Below are 14,734 nucleotides of genomic sequence, written 5' to 3'. Positions count from 1 at the left end.
CTGCCAAAGCCATGTGGGATTACTTGAAGCAACTTTACAATCAAGATAATGCTGCAAAACGCTTTCAGCTAGAGCTTGACATTGCAAATTATAAACAGGGTCAGGACTATTACTCTGGTTTTCTTAATTTATGGGCAGAGCATTCAGCCATCTTACATTCTAAGGTTCCTACCGAATCACTACCTGCCATTCAAGCTGTTTACGAGGTTAGTAAACGTGACCAATTTCTCATGAAACTTCGCCCAGAATATGAAGCTGCTCGTGCTGCACTGTTGAACCGCCATCCGGTTCCTTCTCTAGAAGTTTGCGTTGGTGAATTACTTAGGGAGGAACAACGCCTACTTACCCAAGGCTCCATGTCTGATATTTCTGATAATACGATCGCCTATTCTGCTCAAGGTCAAAGCAAAAGTCGTGACATGCGGCAGATCCAATGTTTCTCCTGCAAACAGTTCGGTCATATTGCTCGAAATTGCACTAAAAAACTACTGCAAACAGCGTGGTCATATTATCACCGAGTGCCCCACAAGACCAGCAAAACGTCCCTTGAAAGCCTTTACTGCCACGGCTGGTTCAGCATGTCCCTCTTCTGTTCCTACACCCTCCGACAATAGTGTTTTGACTACGGATATGGTGCAACAAGTGGTACTATCTGCTCTTTCTGCATTAGGCATCACGGGTAAGTCTACTGCCACTTCTTCCCCTTGGTTTGTTGATTCTGGGGCTTCTAATCATATGACTGGATCTCCTAAACATTTGCACAATGTTCACTCTTACAATGGCACCGAAAAAATTCAAATTGCGGACGGTAATACTCTTTCTATAGCTGCTGTTGGAGACATTAATTCTTTCTTTCGAAATGTACTTGTGTCTCCTGGTTTATCGTCCAATTTAATCTCAGTTGGTCAATTGGTGGATACTAATTGTGATGTTCATTTTTCTCGGGCTGGTTGCTTGGTGCAGGATCAGGTGTCGAAGACAGTGATCGCGAAGGGGCCTAAGGTGGGGAGATTGTTTCCGCTTCAATTTACTTCTCCTAGTTTTTCATCCTTTGTTTGTAATAATGTTCCAAACACATTTGTGACTTGGCATAAAAAATTGGGACACCCAAACTCTATTGTTTTGTCGCATTTAATAAAATCTGGTTTGATAGGCAATAAAAATATTATTTCTTCTTCGTCACTTCCTTGTTCTGTGTGTAAACTTGCCAAAAGCAAAACTCTACCTTTTCCCTCTTCTGCTCATCGTGCTGATAAATGCTTTGATATTATTCATAGTGATGTTTGGGGTGTGTCTCCTGTTTTATCTCATGCTCAATACAAATATTTTGTGACATTTATTGATGACTATAGTCGATATACTTGGGTTTACTTTCTTAGATCCAAAGCTGAGGTTTTCACCATGTTTAAGACCTTTTTAGCTTATGTTGAGACCTAATTTCACACCAAGATTAAGACCTTGCGTAGTGACTCTGGCGGGGAGTATCTTTCTCATCAATTTCAAAAGTACCTTCAACAACATGGGATTATCTCTCAACGCTCTTGTCCCTATACACCTCAACAAAATGGCATTGCAGAACGTAAGAATCGCCATTTGCTTGATGTCACTCGGTCCCTACTTCTTGATGACTCTGTTCCACCTAAATTTTGGGTTGAAGCCTTATCCACGGCTGTTTTTTTGATCAACCGTCTTCCCTCTCAAGTTCTTGGGCTTGATTCCCCTTACTTTCGTCTATTTAAGGTTCATCCTGATTACCATAATCTCCATCCTTTTGGCTGTGTTTGTTTTGTCCACTTATCACCTCTTGATCGTCATAAACTTGGGGCTCAATCTGTCCAATGCGCTTTCTTGGTTATAGTTCTACTCACAAAGGATTTGTGTGTTATGATGCCACTGCTTCTTGCTTACGCATATCTCGGAATGTGGTTTTCTTTGATCATCAATATTTTTTTCAGTCTCCTATTACTTCTAATGGCTTTGTTTCCCTTCCAAATTTTTCTAGTGGTTCTCGTCCTATAGAACGCTTTAAACCAGGTTATGTTTATGTTCGGCGACAGCCTACCCCGCCCCTTCGTGATGCTGATTCGCCACCTGAACCTGCTTCGTTAGCAGAACGTAGATCCCGACGCATTATTCGTCCCCCAGATAGGTATGGCTTTGGGGCTATTTCTCTTACTGCTACTTTATCTGGTATATCTATTCCTACATGTTATTCACAAGCAGTTAAGGATGCTCGTTGGGTGAAAGCAATGCAAGAGGAGCTTCAAGCCTTACAGGAGAATTTCACATGGGACATTATTCCTTGCCCACCTGGTGTTAAGCCTATCGGCTGCAAATGGGTGTATTCTGTGAAGTTGAATTCTGATGGCACTCTTAATCGTTATAAGGCTCGATTGGTCGCCTTGGGTAACAAACAACAATATGGGGTGGATTATGACGAGACATTTGCCCCAGTGGCAAAAATGACTTCCATCCGCACAATTCTATGTCTTGCTGCCTCTCAAAGATGGCCACTTCATCAAATGGATGTGAAGAATGCCTTCCTTCATGGTGACCTCATAGAGGATATTTACATGACTCCACCTCAGGGCTTGTTTTCTCCTTCCCCTAACGTGTGCAAGCTAAAACGCTCTTTATACGGCCTACGACAAGCACCTAGGGCATGGTTTGAGAAGTTTCGATCCACTCTTCTTGAATTCTCCTTTGTTCAAAGTCAATATGATTCTTCTTTATTCATTCACCATACGACAACTGGTATTGTTCTTCTTCTCATTTATGTTGATGATATGGTAATTACGGGTTCTGATCATACATCCATCCAGCATCTTAAAGAGCAGCTCAAGGCTTCTTTTCATATGAAAGACCTCGGTCCTCTTCGTTATTTCTTAGGTCTCGAGGTTTCCATGGACTCTACAAGTCTCTTTCTCCATCAACATAAATATGTTGAAGACTTGATTTCTTTCGCCGGTCTCCACTCTACTACACCGGTGGATACTCCTCTTGAGATTAATGTTAAATATCATCGTGATGAGGGTGATCTTCTATCGGATGCTTTACTATATCGACAGTTGGTAGGTAGTCTTAATTATTTGACGATTACCCGCCCTGACATTGCTTTTGCAGTCCAACAGGTGAGTCAATTTATGCACACCCCACGTCATCATCATTTAGCTGCTGTTCGTCGCATTATACGCTATCTGAAAGGTACCTCTATGCGTGGTCTTTTCTTTCCCAACGATTGCCCAACTACCTTGGTGGGATATAGTGATGCTGATTGGGCTGGTTGTCCTGATACTCGGAGATCCGTCACTGGTTATTGTATGTTCCTTGGGCCTGCATTGATTTCTTGGAAAAGTAAAAAGCAGTCTCGTGTCTCTAAGTCCTCCACCGAATCTGAGTATCGGGCTATGTCAACAGCTTGTTCTGAGATTATTTGGCTTCGTGGTCTTTTGGCTGAGCTTGGATTCCCTCAAACAGATGCAACACCTCTCCATGCTGACAACACTAGTGCCATTCAAATTGCTACCAATTCAGTCTTTCATGAGCGCACTAAGCACATTGAAGTGGATTGCCATTCTATTCGAGAAGCTTTGGACAATCATGTTATCTCCCTTCCTCATGTCACCTCTCAACTTCAGCTTGCAGACATATTTACCAAGGCTGTTCCTCGTCCACGACATCAATTTCTAGTTCACAAATTGATGCTTCTTGATCAGCCGCATCAATTTGAGGGGGGATGTTAATGAGGGAATCAATTACGATTACTGTTTCCTATTATATATTATGTATTTTAGGAATAACAATCAATTTATTTATTACATATAATTAGACTTCCTACAAATTAGGAATTAGATTTATTCTATCATAAATAATTGAAAACATCTTTGTACTATTTATTGAGAAGAAGGGAATGAGATAGGCATCAAAGGCCAACTTTTCTGACATATTAATCTTAACATAGATTGAAGAGCAACGTGCTATAGATGCAAAAATTAGGATGCGGCAGCAGGAGCTTCAGGATGAAGAGGAAAGAATGCACAAAAGACTAGAAATGAGCTCTTCAAATGCGAATGTGGCAGTTGCAGATGTTGAATACAGTTCAAAAGCGGTGTCTGCATCTTCAATCTCTGTTGTTGAACATGATGAAATTGTTTCTTCTCAAGACTCATGTGCCACATCAGCGGTTAGACCAAATGCAACCACTCGGACCAATAGAGATGATGAATTTGATGTTGACCTTGAGGACATTATGGTCATGGAAGCTATTTGGCTTTCCATTCAGGAGAATGGCAGGCAGAGAAATTTATCTTCTGCTGATGCTACTTCTGGACACTACGTAGCTGATGGTGGCGAACTAAAATTTTTAACTCCCTATCACAAGCAAATCACCTAATTTTACTCCATTTTTTTGCAGTCTGGCCGTTTTATCACTTCTAATAATGATAGCATCCAAAAAAAAAATGTCTCATCCCAATCATAAATAGTAGAAAACTTATTATAACTAATCTTAATTTTATGTTAACTATCATTGAATTATCTGATATATAATTAAGGATTGAAATAAAGTGTGAATTTTTATGTTTTGACTAAGATAAAAAACGATATCAAATACATACACAAGACTAAAAAGTTATATATTTTTTAAAATGATATTTAAAGAGTAAATTAAAGTAATATTTTTATACCAATTTTTATTATTTAAATTTTAAAAAGATTGGTTATTTAGGTGTACCAAACTTGTTAGATGAAATAGAGCACCACATTGAAATTTAAATAATAAATAGATTTAGTTTAAGAATCATTTTAAACGATTTATTCATTTATTTCTCGAATAGGAACTCTCAAAGCAGGAAAACAACATAACATCAGAGGGCTGAAAGCCCAAAACAACTGGTTTTAGTGGCCCGGAACGGGCTATTCCAAAACGGGAACGGGTCGATCCCGAATCTGGAACGGGCCGTTCCGAGCCACCTAAAAGGCTTAAAACTCTTGGTTGGAACGGGTCATTCCAAACCAATTAAAAGGCCTAAAAAATTTGGTATGGAACGGGCCGTTTCTAGACCAGAACGGGTCGTTCCAAACTGTTAAAAAGGCCTAAATACCTAGTTTGGAACGGGTCGTTCTAAGCAAGGGAATATAGTGTTTCTCTCAAGTCCGGAACGGCCGTTCTCAGTTCAGAACGGGCCGTTCCCAACTACGTGATTAACACACAACGTTCGAATCCAGAACGGGCCATTCCGAATCCGGAACGGGCCGTTCTGGCCCCAATCAGATGTCTATAAATAGCCGTCTCGGGCACCAAGGCTCCAAAATTTCGTTCAGACTCCCTAGAGCTCGAAATTTCTCTCTTTTCTCTTTCTCTCTTTTATATTTCTTGAGATTTAGTGAGATATATTGTAGTGTGAAAGGTCGCCACAAAGCACCTAAAATCTTCCTATTTTGAAGACTCAATAGAGCTCATTCAAGAGGTATTTCAGTTAATCTTTTTCTCTTCTTTTTATTTACTTATCTCTAATAAATATTGTTATAATAATAGCAATCATGTAAATATTTTAGAGCTAATTGTGTAATTTAAATTTCAAGCATGTAAATAATTATTAATAAAGGGGATTAAATATATAATTTATTATTTCTTCTTATTCTAGCTTCATCATAACGTACCGATTAAAGACGTTGTAGGGGTGCTTAATACCTTCCCTACACGTAACCGACCCCCGAACCCAATTCTGGTTATCAAGGCCATTATTGGGCTTTTTTTAAAAAAATCTTTTCTTTTTCCAATGTTTTGAGTAAAACATTGGTGGCGATTCCTAAGAACCTATTTTCAAAATCGTTAATTAGGGATTAGTGTAACGGCCCAGCAACCCGCATGTGGATATTGTCCGCTTTGGCCGCAGCCCTCACGGTTTTGCTTCTGGCAATGGCACGCATGCGGGTTGCTGGGCCGTTACATTTGGTATCAGAGCCGGGACCCGAGCCGGTATGCCAGCGAGGGCGCTGGACTCCCTTGAGGGGGGTGGATTGTGAAGTCCCACATCGGTTAGGAAGGAGAACGAAGCATGCCATATATATGGGTGTGGATACCTTCCTTGTGTGGACGCGTTTTGGGGTGGCATGCGTGCCATTGCCAGAAGCAAAACCGTGAGGGCTGCGACCAAAGCGGACAATATCCACATGCGGGTTGCTGGGCCGTTACATTTGGTATCAGAGCCGGGACCCGAGCCGGTGTGCCAGCGAGGGCGCTGGACTCCCTTGAGGAGGGTGGATTGTGAAGTCCCACATCGGTTAGGAAGGAGAACGAAGCATGCCATATATATGGGTGTGGATACCTTCCTTGTGTGGACGCGTTTTGGGGTGGCATGCGTGCCATTGCCAGAAGCAAAACCGTGAGGGCTGCGGCCAAAGCGGACAATATCCACATGCGGGTTGCTGGGCCGTTACATTTGGTATCAGAGCCGGGACCCGAGCCGGTGTGCCAGCGAGGGCGCTGGACTCCCTTGAGGGGGGTGGATTGTGAAGTCCCACATCGGTTAGGAAGGAGAACGAAGCATGCCATATATATGGGTGTGGATACCTTCCTTGTGTGGACGCATTTTGGGATGGCATGCGTGCCATTGCCAGAAGCAAAACCGTGAGGGCTGCGGCCAAAGCGGACAATATCCACATGCGGGTTGCTGGGCTGTTACATTTGGTATCAGAGCCGGGACCCGGGCCGGTGTGCCAGCGAGGGCGCTGGACTCCCTTGAGGGGGGTGGATTGTGAAGTCCCACATCGGTTAGGAAGGAGAACGAAGCATGCCATATATATGGGTGTGGATACCTTCCTTGTGTGGACGCGTTTTGGGGTGGCATGCGTGCCATTGTCAGAAGCAAAACCGTGAGGGCTGCGGCCAAAACGGACAATATCCACATGCGGGTTGCTGGGCCGTTACATTTTGGTATCAGAGCCGGGACCCAAGCCGGTGTGCCAGCGAGGGCGCTGGACTCCCTTGAGGGGGGTGGATTGTGAAGTCCCACATCGGTTAGGAAGGAGAACGAAGCATGCCATATATATGGGTGTGGATACCTTCCTTGTGTGGACGCGTTTTGGGGTGGCATGCGTGCCATTGCTAGAAGCAAAACCGTGAGGGCTGCGGCCAAAGCGGACAATATCCACATGCGGGTTGCTGGGCCGTTACATTTGGTATCAGAGCCGGAACCCGAGCCGGTGTGCCAGCGAGGGCGCTGGACTCCCTTGAGGGGGGTGGATTGTGAAGTCCCACATCGGTTAGGAAGGAGAACAAAACATGCCATATATATGGGTGTGGATACCTTCTTTGTGTGGACGCGTTTTGGGGTGGCATGCGTGCCATTGTCAGAAGCAAAACCGTGAGGGCTGCAGCCAATACGGACAATATCCACATGCGGGTTGCTGGGCCGTTATATTTTGGTATCAGAGCCGGGACCCGAGCCGGTGTGCCAGCGAGGGCGCTGGACTCCCTTGAGGGGGGTGGATTGTGAAGTCCCACATCGGTTAGGAAGGAGAACGAAGCATGCCATATATATGGGTGTGGATACCTTCCTTGTGTGGACGCGTTTTGGGTGGCATGCGTGCCATTGCCAGAAGCAAAACCGTGAGGGCTACGGCCAAAGCGGACAATATCCACATGCAGGTTGCTGGGCCGTTACATTTGGTATCAGAGCCGGAACCCGAGCCGGTGTGCCAGCGAGGGCGCTGGACTCCCTTGAGGGGGGTGGATTGTGAAGTCCCACATCGGTTAGGAAGGAGAACGAAACATGCCATATATATGGGTGTGGATACCTTCCTTGTGTGGACGCGTTTTGGGGTGGCATGCGTGCCATTGCCAGAAGCAAAACCGTGAGGGCTGCGGCCAAAGCGGACAATATCCACATGCGGGTTGCGGCCAAAGCGGACAATATCCACATGCGGGTTGCTGGGCCGTTACATTTGGTATCAGAGCCGGGACCCGAGCCGGTGTGCCGGCGACGGCGCTGGACTCCCTTGAGGGGGGTGGATTGTGAAGTCCCACATCGGTTAGGAAGGAGAACGAAGCATGCCATATATATGGGTGTGGATACCTTCCTTGTGTGGACGCATTTTGGGGTGGCATGCGTGCCATTGCCAGAAGCAAAACCGTGAGGGCTGGGGCCAAAGCGGACAATATTCACATGCGGGTTGCTGGGCCGTTACATTTGGTATCAGAGCCGGGACCCGAGCCGGTGTGCCAGCGAGGGCGCTGGACTCCCTTGAGGGTGTGGATTGTGAAGTCCCACATCGGTTAGGAATGAGAACGAAGCATGCCATATATATGGGTGTGGATACCTTCCTTGTGTGGACGCATTTTGGGGTGGCATGCGTGCCATTGCCAGAAGCAAAACCGTGAGGGCTACGGCCAAAGCGGACAATATCCACATGCGGGTTGCTGGGCCGTTACATTTGGTATCAGAGCCGGGACTCGAGCTGGTGTGCCAGCGAGGGCGCTGGACTCCCTTGAGGGGGGTGGATTGTGAAGTCCCACATCGGTTAGGAAGGAGAACGAAGCATGCCATATATATGGGTGTGGATTCCTTCCTTGTGTGGACGCGTTTTGGGATGGCATGCGTGTCATTGCCAGAAGCAAAACCGTGAGGGCTGCGGCCAAAGCGGACAATATCCACATGCGGGTTGCTGGGCTGTTACATTTGGTATCAGAGCCGGGACCCGGGCCGGTGTGCCAGCGATGGCGCTGGACTCCCTTGAGGGGGGTGGATTGTGAAGTCCCACATCGGTTAGGAAGGAGAACGAAGCATGCCATATATATGGGTGTGGATACCTTCCTTGTGTGGACGCGTTTTGGGGTGGCATGCGTGCCATTGCCAGAAGCAAAACCGTGAGGGCTGCGGCCAAAGCGGACAATATCCACATGCGGGTTGCTGGGCCGTTACATTTGGTATCAGAGCCGGGACCCGAGCCGGTGTGCCAGCGAGGGCGCTGGACTCCCTTGAGGGGGGTGGATTGTGAAGTCCCACATCGGTTAGGAAGGAGAACGAAGCATGCCATATATATGGGTGTGGATACCTTCCTTGTGTGGACGCGTTTTGGGGTGGCATGCGTGCCATTGCCAGAAGCAAAACCGTGAGGGTTGCGGCCAAAGCGGACAATATCCACATGCGGGTTGCTGGGCTGTTACAATTAGTCTCGTGTCCGGGTATTCCCTAATTGATGAGATCTTTCAAAAGGATGTCTAAACCATAGATCGCGAGATCAGAAAATTTCGGGTTGCGACAAACACTATATATATATATATCTTTAGATAGATACATAAATATAAACAATATTAAGGATCACAAATTTTGCATCTCCAAATTAGAAAAATCAAAATACGACAAATTTTTTTTATAGATTAAAATCAAACTTGAAAATTTCTAGAGACCAAGAATATATTTTACTCTTCTACGAATATAAAACATAAAAAAAAATTCACAATAAAAGTAACATGAATTTATAATCATATAACAATTTTATATTTCAGATATAAAAAATTTATAAGAGATAACTTTTTCTTTTAAAATAATATAACAAATTTATATCACAATTACATAATTTTATTTTAAAATTTTGGGTCCCTTTTAATCATGAACTAGGGGTCTAACCTCTAAATAACTTTTAAAGATAATATTGCCTAACATAAAGTTTCAAATTTGAATCTACATGAATCTTGTAGATGATAAAAAAGAAACTTAATTAAAACGAGAATTTTATTAAATCAGTTAGATAGATTTTTTGATTAAAATTAATTATCAATAAAGTTAATAAATATTTCTCATATAATAAAACAATATTCAACTACATAATTATTTATCAATCATATCAAATCATATTGCAACATATAAATACTTTATTTATTCCTCACATGCTATTTTACCACTTAGAATAGTTACTGGTAAGTCCGGGTGGTAAATGCACTGAGACAAGAGTTCAAAAGAGTGAAACAAAGATGTATTTTGGATCTAATGTCTGCGGGCTCAGTATTTGAATCTATGTAGTGAATGGTGTTGCTAGTGATGAGGGCAACAAAGAACTAATTAGTACCATTTTGTGTGTACATTTATATGAAGGGGATCAACGACTTTAACTCAATGAATTCACCTTTAACTCATCAAAATGAATAGGATTGTATTGTATTTTTTAACTCATCCAGATAACATTATTTTCATAACTCGTCAACTCAGAGAATAGAAAATGGTTGAGTTAGATTGACACATTGAGTTATATTTGTGTGATTTAATCTATACAACTAATCAATATAAAATGAGCAATTTGATTTTTTTTTATAGATATGATATAGTATTTTAAAGATTATTTGTAAGATGTAATTTTCACTAATTAAAGATTATTTTAATAATATCTTTGTATTAATTCTATAACATTTATTCTATTTTAAATTATATTTCATTATAGAATTTGAAAAAATACTAAGATAAATAAAATAAAAATGATTTATATTTGTTTTATAAATTGACGGTTGAATCTATTCCAAATTAAATTAGATTTTCGAGTCAATGAAAAAAAAATCTCAATCCAACTTGACTACTCATTTTTCATCAGATTCACATGGGGTTGTGTTAATCGTTTAATACTCTTTACAGGCAACTCAACATACGCCAAAAAGCTAGACACTACGCTTCGAACTCGGCTTCCAGTCTATATCTATAACTTAGAAGAAATTATTGTTTAATTTTTCCTTCTACCTTGGTTCAGAACAAATCTTTGGTTAATGATGGATACCCATATCAACATTTATTTGATGAATGGAATCAATTCAATGATGTAATATTTAAACATCAAATTACCAACAACACCATGCATTCTTTAAAGTTAATGAAGGGAACATACATTTCTCTTCTCAAAAGCTGCAAATCCATGTCCCAATTGAAGCAAATTCAGGCCCATGTATTCTGCATTGGCCTGCAACAAGATAGAGACACCCTCAACAAGCTCATGGCCATTTCCATGGACTCATCATTAGGGGATTTTAACTATGCAAACAGAATCTTCAACCACATTCATGACCCCTCGTTATTTATCTACAATCTCATGATCAAGGCCTTTGTGAAAAGGGGTAGTTTTTGTAGTGCCATTTCTCTATTTCACCAACTGAGGGAACATGGGGTGTGGCCTGATAACTACACCTACCCTTATGTTTTGAAGGGTATTGTTTGCACTAGGGAGGTTAGGAAAGGGGAAAATATTCATGCTTTTGTGGTTAAGACTGGCCTTGAGTTTGACCCTTATGTGTGTAACTCATCGATGGATATGTATGCTAAGTTGGGTCTAGTTGAGGAGTTCTGTCAGGTGTTCGAGGAAATTCCTGAGAGGGATAGTGTTTCTTGGAACATCATGATTTCAGGTTATGTCAAATGCAGGAGGTTCCAAGAGGCTATTGATGTTCACCGGCGAATGCGAATGGAGAGCAACAAGAAGCCCAATTTGTGAGCACCCTGTCGACATGCTTAGGGTTGAGGAATTTGGAGCTTGGGAAGGAAATTCACTATTACATTGTGAATGAACTGAATTTTACTACTATAATGGGAAATGCTTTGTTGGACACGTATTGTAAGTGTGGACACATGAGTGTGGCAAGGGAGATTTTCGATGCGATGACTATGAAGAATGTGAATTGTTGGACCAACATGGTAACTGGGTCAGTGATTTATGGTCAGTTGGATAAAGCTTTGGATTTGTTTGAGAAGAGTCCAAGTAGGGACATTGTTCTTTAGACAGCTATGATTAATGGGTATGTACAGTTTAATCATTTTGCAGAGGCAATTGCGTTATTTGGAGAGATGCAGATCAGAGGTGTGAAACTAGATAAGTTTATTGTGGTTACTCTCCTTACTAGTTGTGCTCAATCGGGAGCACCGGAGCAAGGCAAGTGGATTCATAATTACATTGACGAAAATAGAATCACAATGGATGTTGTGGTGGGTACTGCCCTTATTGAAATGTATGCCAAGTGTGGTTGCATAGAGATATCTTTGGAGATTTTTCATGGATTGAAGGAAAAGGATACTGCCTCATGGACTTCAATTATTTGTGGGCTGGCCATGAATGGTAGAACAAGCGAAGCACTTGAGTTGTTTGAAGCAATGCAAACATGTGGGTTAAAACCTGATGACGTTACCTTCATTGCTGTTTTGAGTGCTTGTAGTCATGCAGGATTGGTTGAAGAAGGCCGCAAGTTATTTCATTCTATGTCAAGTATATATCATATTGAGCCAAATTTAGAGCACTATGGATGTTTCATCGACCTTCTTAATCAAGCTGGACTGTTACAAGAGGCAAAGGAGTTGGTAAAGAAGTTACTAGATCAAAAGGACGAAGTAATAGTTCCACTCAATGGAGCTTTGCTAAGTGCCTGCAGAATTTATGGCAATATTGATATGGGTGAAAGGCTTGCTACAATGCTAGCAAAAGTAAAATCCAGCGATTCAAGTCTTCATTCACTTCTTGCTAGCATTTATGCTTCAGCTGATAGATGGAAAGATGTGAGAAAGGTTAGAAGTAACATGAAAAATTTGGGAATCAAAAAGGTGCCAGGATATAGTGCCATTGGCATTGAGGTATATGGAAAGGGTGGCAACAGTGGTGGAGTGGGAAACCTTTCCCATTTTGGGACCAAAATTGCCCTTCCTACACCGCATAGGTAATGAACAATAATTTTATAATCTTTTAATTTAAATCATGAAGTTTTTAAAGGATAAATGCAATATGGCAGTTTCGCGTTGAACATTTTATTTGGGTCATGCAACTCTTCAATTGCATAAAATTTGCCTACAATCCCTGAATGATGTGAAGTTGCATGTTTATGAACTAAGGAGGAAAATGAATGACTGCTGACTGTTGGCGGTGGATGAAGAACTCAAATAATCGCTCCTGTCCTATTCCTAGGGGAATCTGATATTGTAAAGATAAGTGTCAGATTTGAACATTGACTCCAATTGATTTATACTTACTCTTCTTGCATGGAGGAAGCTTATCTCCAATTGTTAGCTTGTAGACTCACCAAATATCATCTTCAGTTCACTTTGGCATTGTAACAGAGGCCCTGGTCTCTTGTCTCTTGATTTAGGAATTTCATATTATTTCAGTATCTTGTCATGTAACTTTTCTTCATCGTCTCTGTTCTCTAATGTTGGTGCTGAATTCATTCTTAGTGTATCTAAATAAAAGATCAAATGTAGTTGAAATTAAAAGAATCTCATTTTTTCTTTTCAGTATTATATGAATATTTAATGTATTGATGCTTGTAATGACCTAATGTCTAGAAAGGAAGTTTGCAAAGAAAGTCCAAGCAGAAAGTAACTTTCTTTTTTAAACAAGTTTTAAAGTTGATTGCATTTGTAGAATAATTAGTTCAATATCATGTGTTCAGAAATTGAAATGTCATATCTCTTGGAAAGTCATCGAACTCTGGGTTAGGACATTTGTCTAGACTATTTGCTATCTTATTTTCAGAATATTATTCCTCTTTCAATAGATTATAAATCTATATTTAATTTGAGATAACTCGCATACTTTGTATCTAAGACAAAAAATCTAAAGCTTGAACATATAGTTTCAACTTATTCAAAGAATAAGATTTTTCAATTGATGCTAAGAGTCGTTGAAACTTGAAACAATGTTGTTGAAGGTCTCATTTTATAAGTAAAAAATAATTCTTATCTTACAAGTTAGTTTTGTCAGAACATATCCTAATGAGTGTTGTTGAATCTATTGTATCACTTGCTATCAAGTTATCGAATCACCTGCAGATATTCGGTCTAGCTTAAGATGTCTAATCTTCGGCATAACAAGATGTGTTGGAGATCTCATATCACCTAATGAGATGACTATACTACTGAATATAAATGGAAAACAATGTTCGCCTTATAAATTAATTTTGTAAGATTAAGCCCGATCCATAACTCACTATTTGAAGAAATGTCAAATTTGAATGTGGGCCAAAACATGTTTTGAAACTCTAGTTATTTATATTACACAGAAGCAGTTAGAAAAAAAACCACACAGATAAAGGATAAAACTTTGATAAGCCGATTTGGTTACTCGTCAAGAAAGGTTTCTATTATAATTTGATTAATGGGTATATTAACTTCTATGGAGTTAACTGTTCTTAGCTGGACTGATACGACAAAGATTAGAATTTTGGTCAAGAAACAATCGATGAAGTACTTAAGGAATATCTTGAGATTGACTAATTTGATTAGGTTCAAAAGTATATCCTTAAAAGATCCTGATTGAGAAGTTTATATATGTTCCTTGTCAATCATGATGGTTGCATTTAGTTCTACCATTTCTTTTGATGCATCAGGGTCATGGTTGGCCACCATCTTCATTGCAAGCTTATTTGTTATATTCCTACCTTTTTAACTCCATCTTTTACTTGAGATTTTTTTTATCTCTCCATTTCTTTTTCCAACTTTTTGATGTAGAAAATATCGTAAGAAAAAAAAGAGTAAAAATAGTGTTAAGTCAAAAGACGATCCCTTAAATTCAAAATTTTAATACTAACAAATAAAACATTTTTATATAGAAGAAATGTCTACAAAAACATCTTTGAAAGACTTATTAGATAAAGTGTAAGATGTAGATCGTCTATAAGACGATTGATAAGCAGAAAAACCACTCAGTTTATCTCATAGGCATTAAATATCTTAATAGATCAAATCAAAAGATTGTCTCAAAACTTACAAAT

The 14,734-nt window shown here is 40.7% G+C and overlaps 2 pseudogenes; both read left to right on the top strand.

Moving 5' to 3' along the window:
• The first annotated feature begins 3,941 nt into the window (after positions 1 to 3,941).
• LOC145949468 (E3 ubiquitin-protein ligase DA2 pseudogene) lies at positions 3,942 to 4,408 on the top strand (annotated as a pseudogene).
• A 5,306-nt stretch (positions 4,409 to 9,714) lies between these two features.
• Positions 9,715 to 13,109, top strand: LOC145949716 (pentatricopeptide repeat-containing protein At1g31430 pseudogene; annotated as a pseudogene).
• Positions 13,110 to 14,734: the final 1,625 nt, after the last annotated feature.

Source organism: Cajanus cajan, chromosome 7 (assembly GCF_000230855.2).
Source record: "Cajanus cajan strain Asha chromosome 7, NIPB_CcT2T_4, whole genome shotgun sequence".
Classification (NCBI taxonomy): Eukaryota; Viridiplantae; Streptophyta; class Magnoliopsida; order Fabales; family Fabaceae; genus Cajanus; species Cajanus cajan.
This window is presented reverse-complemented; position numbering and strand designations above follow the sequence as displayed.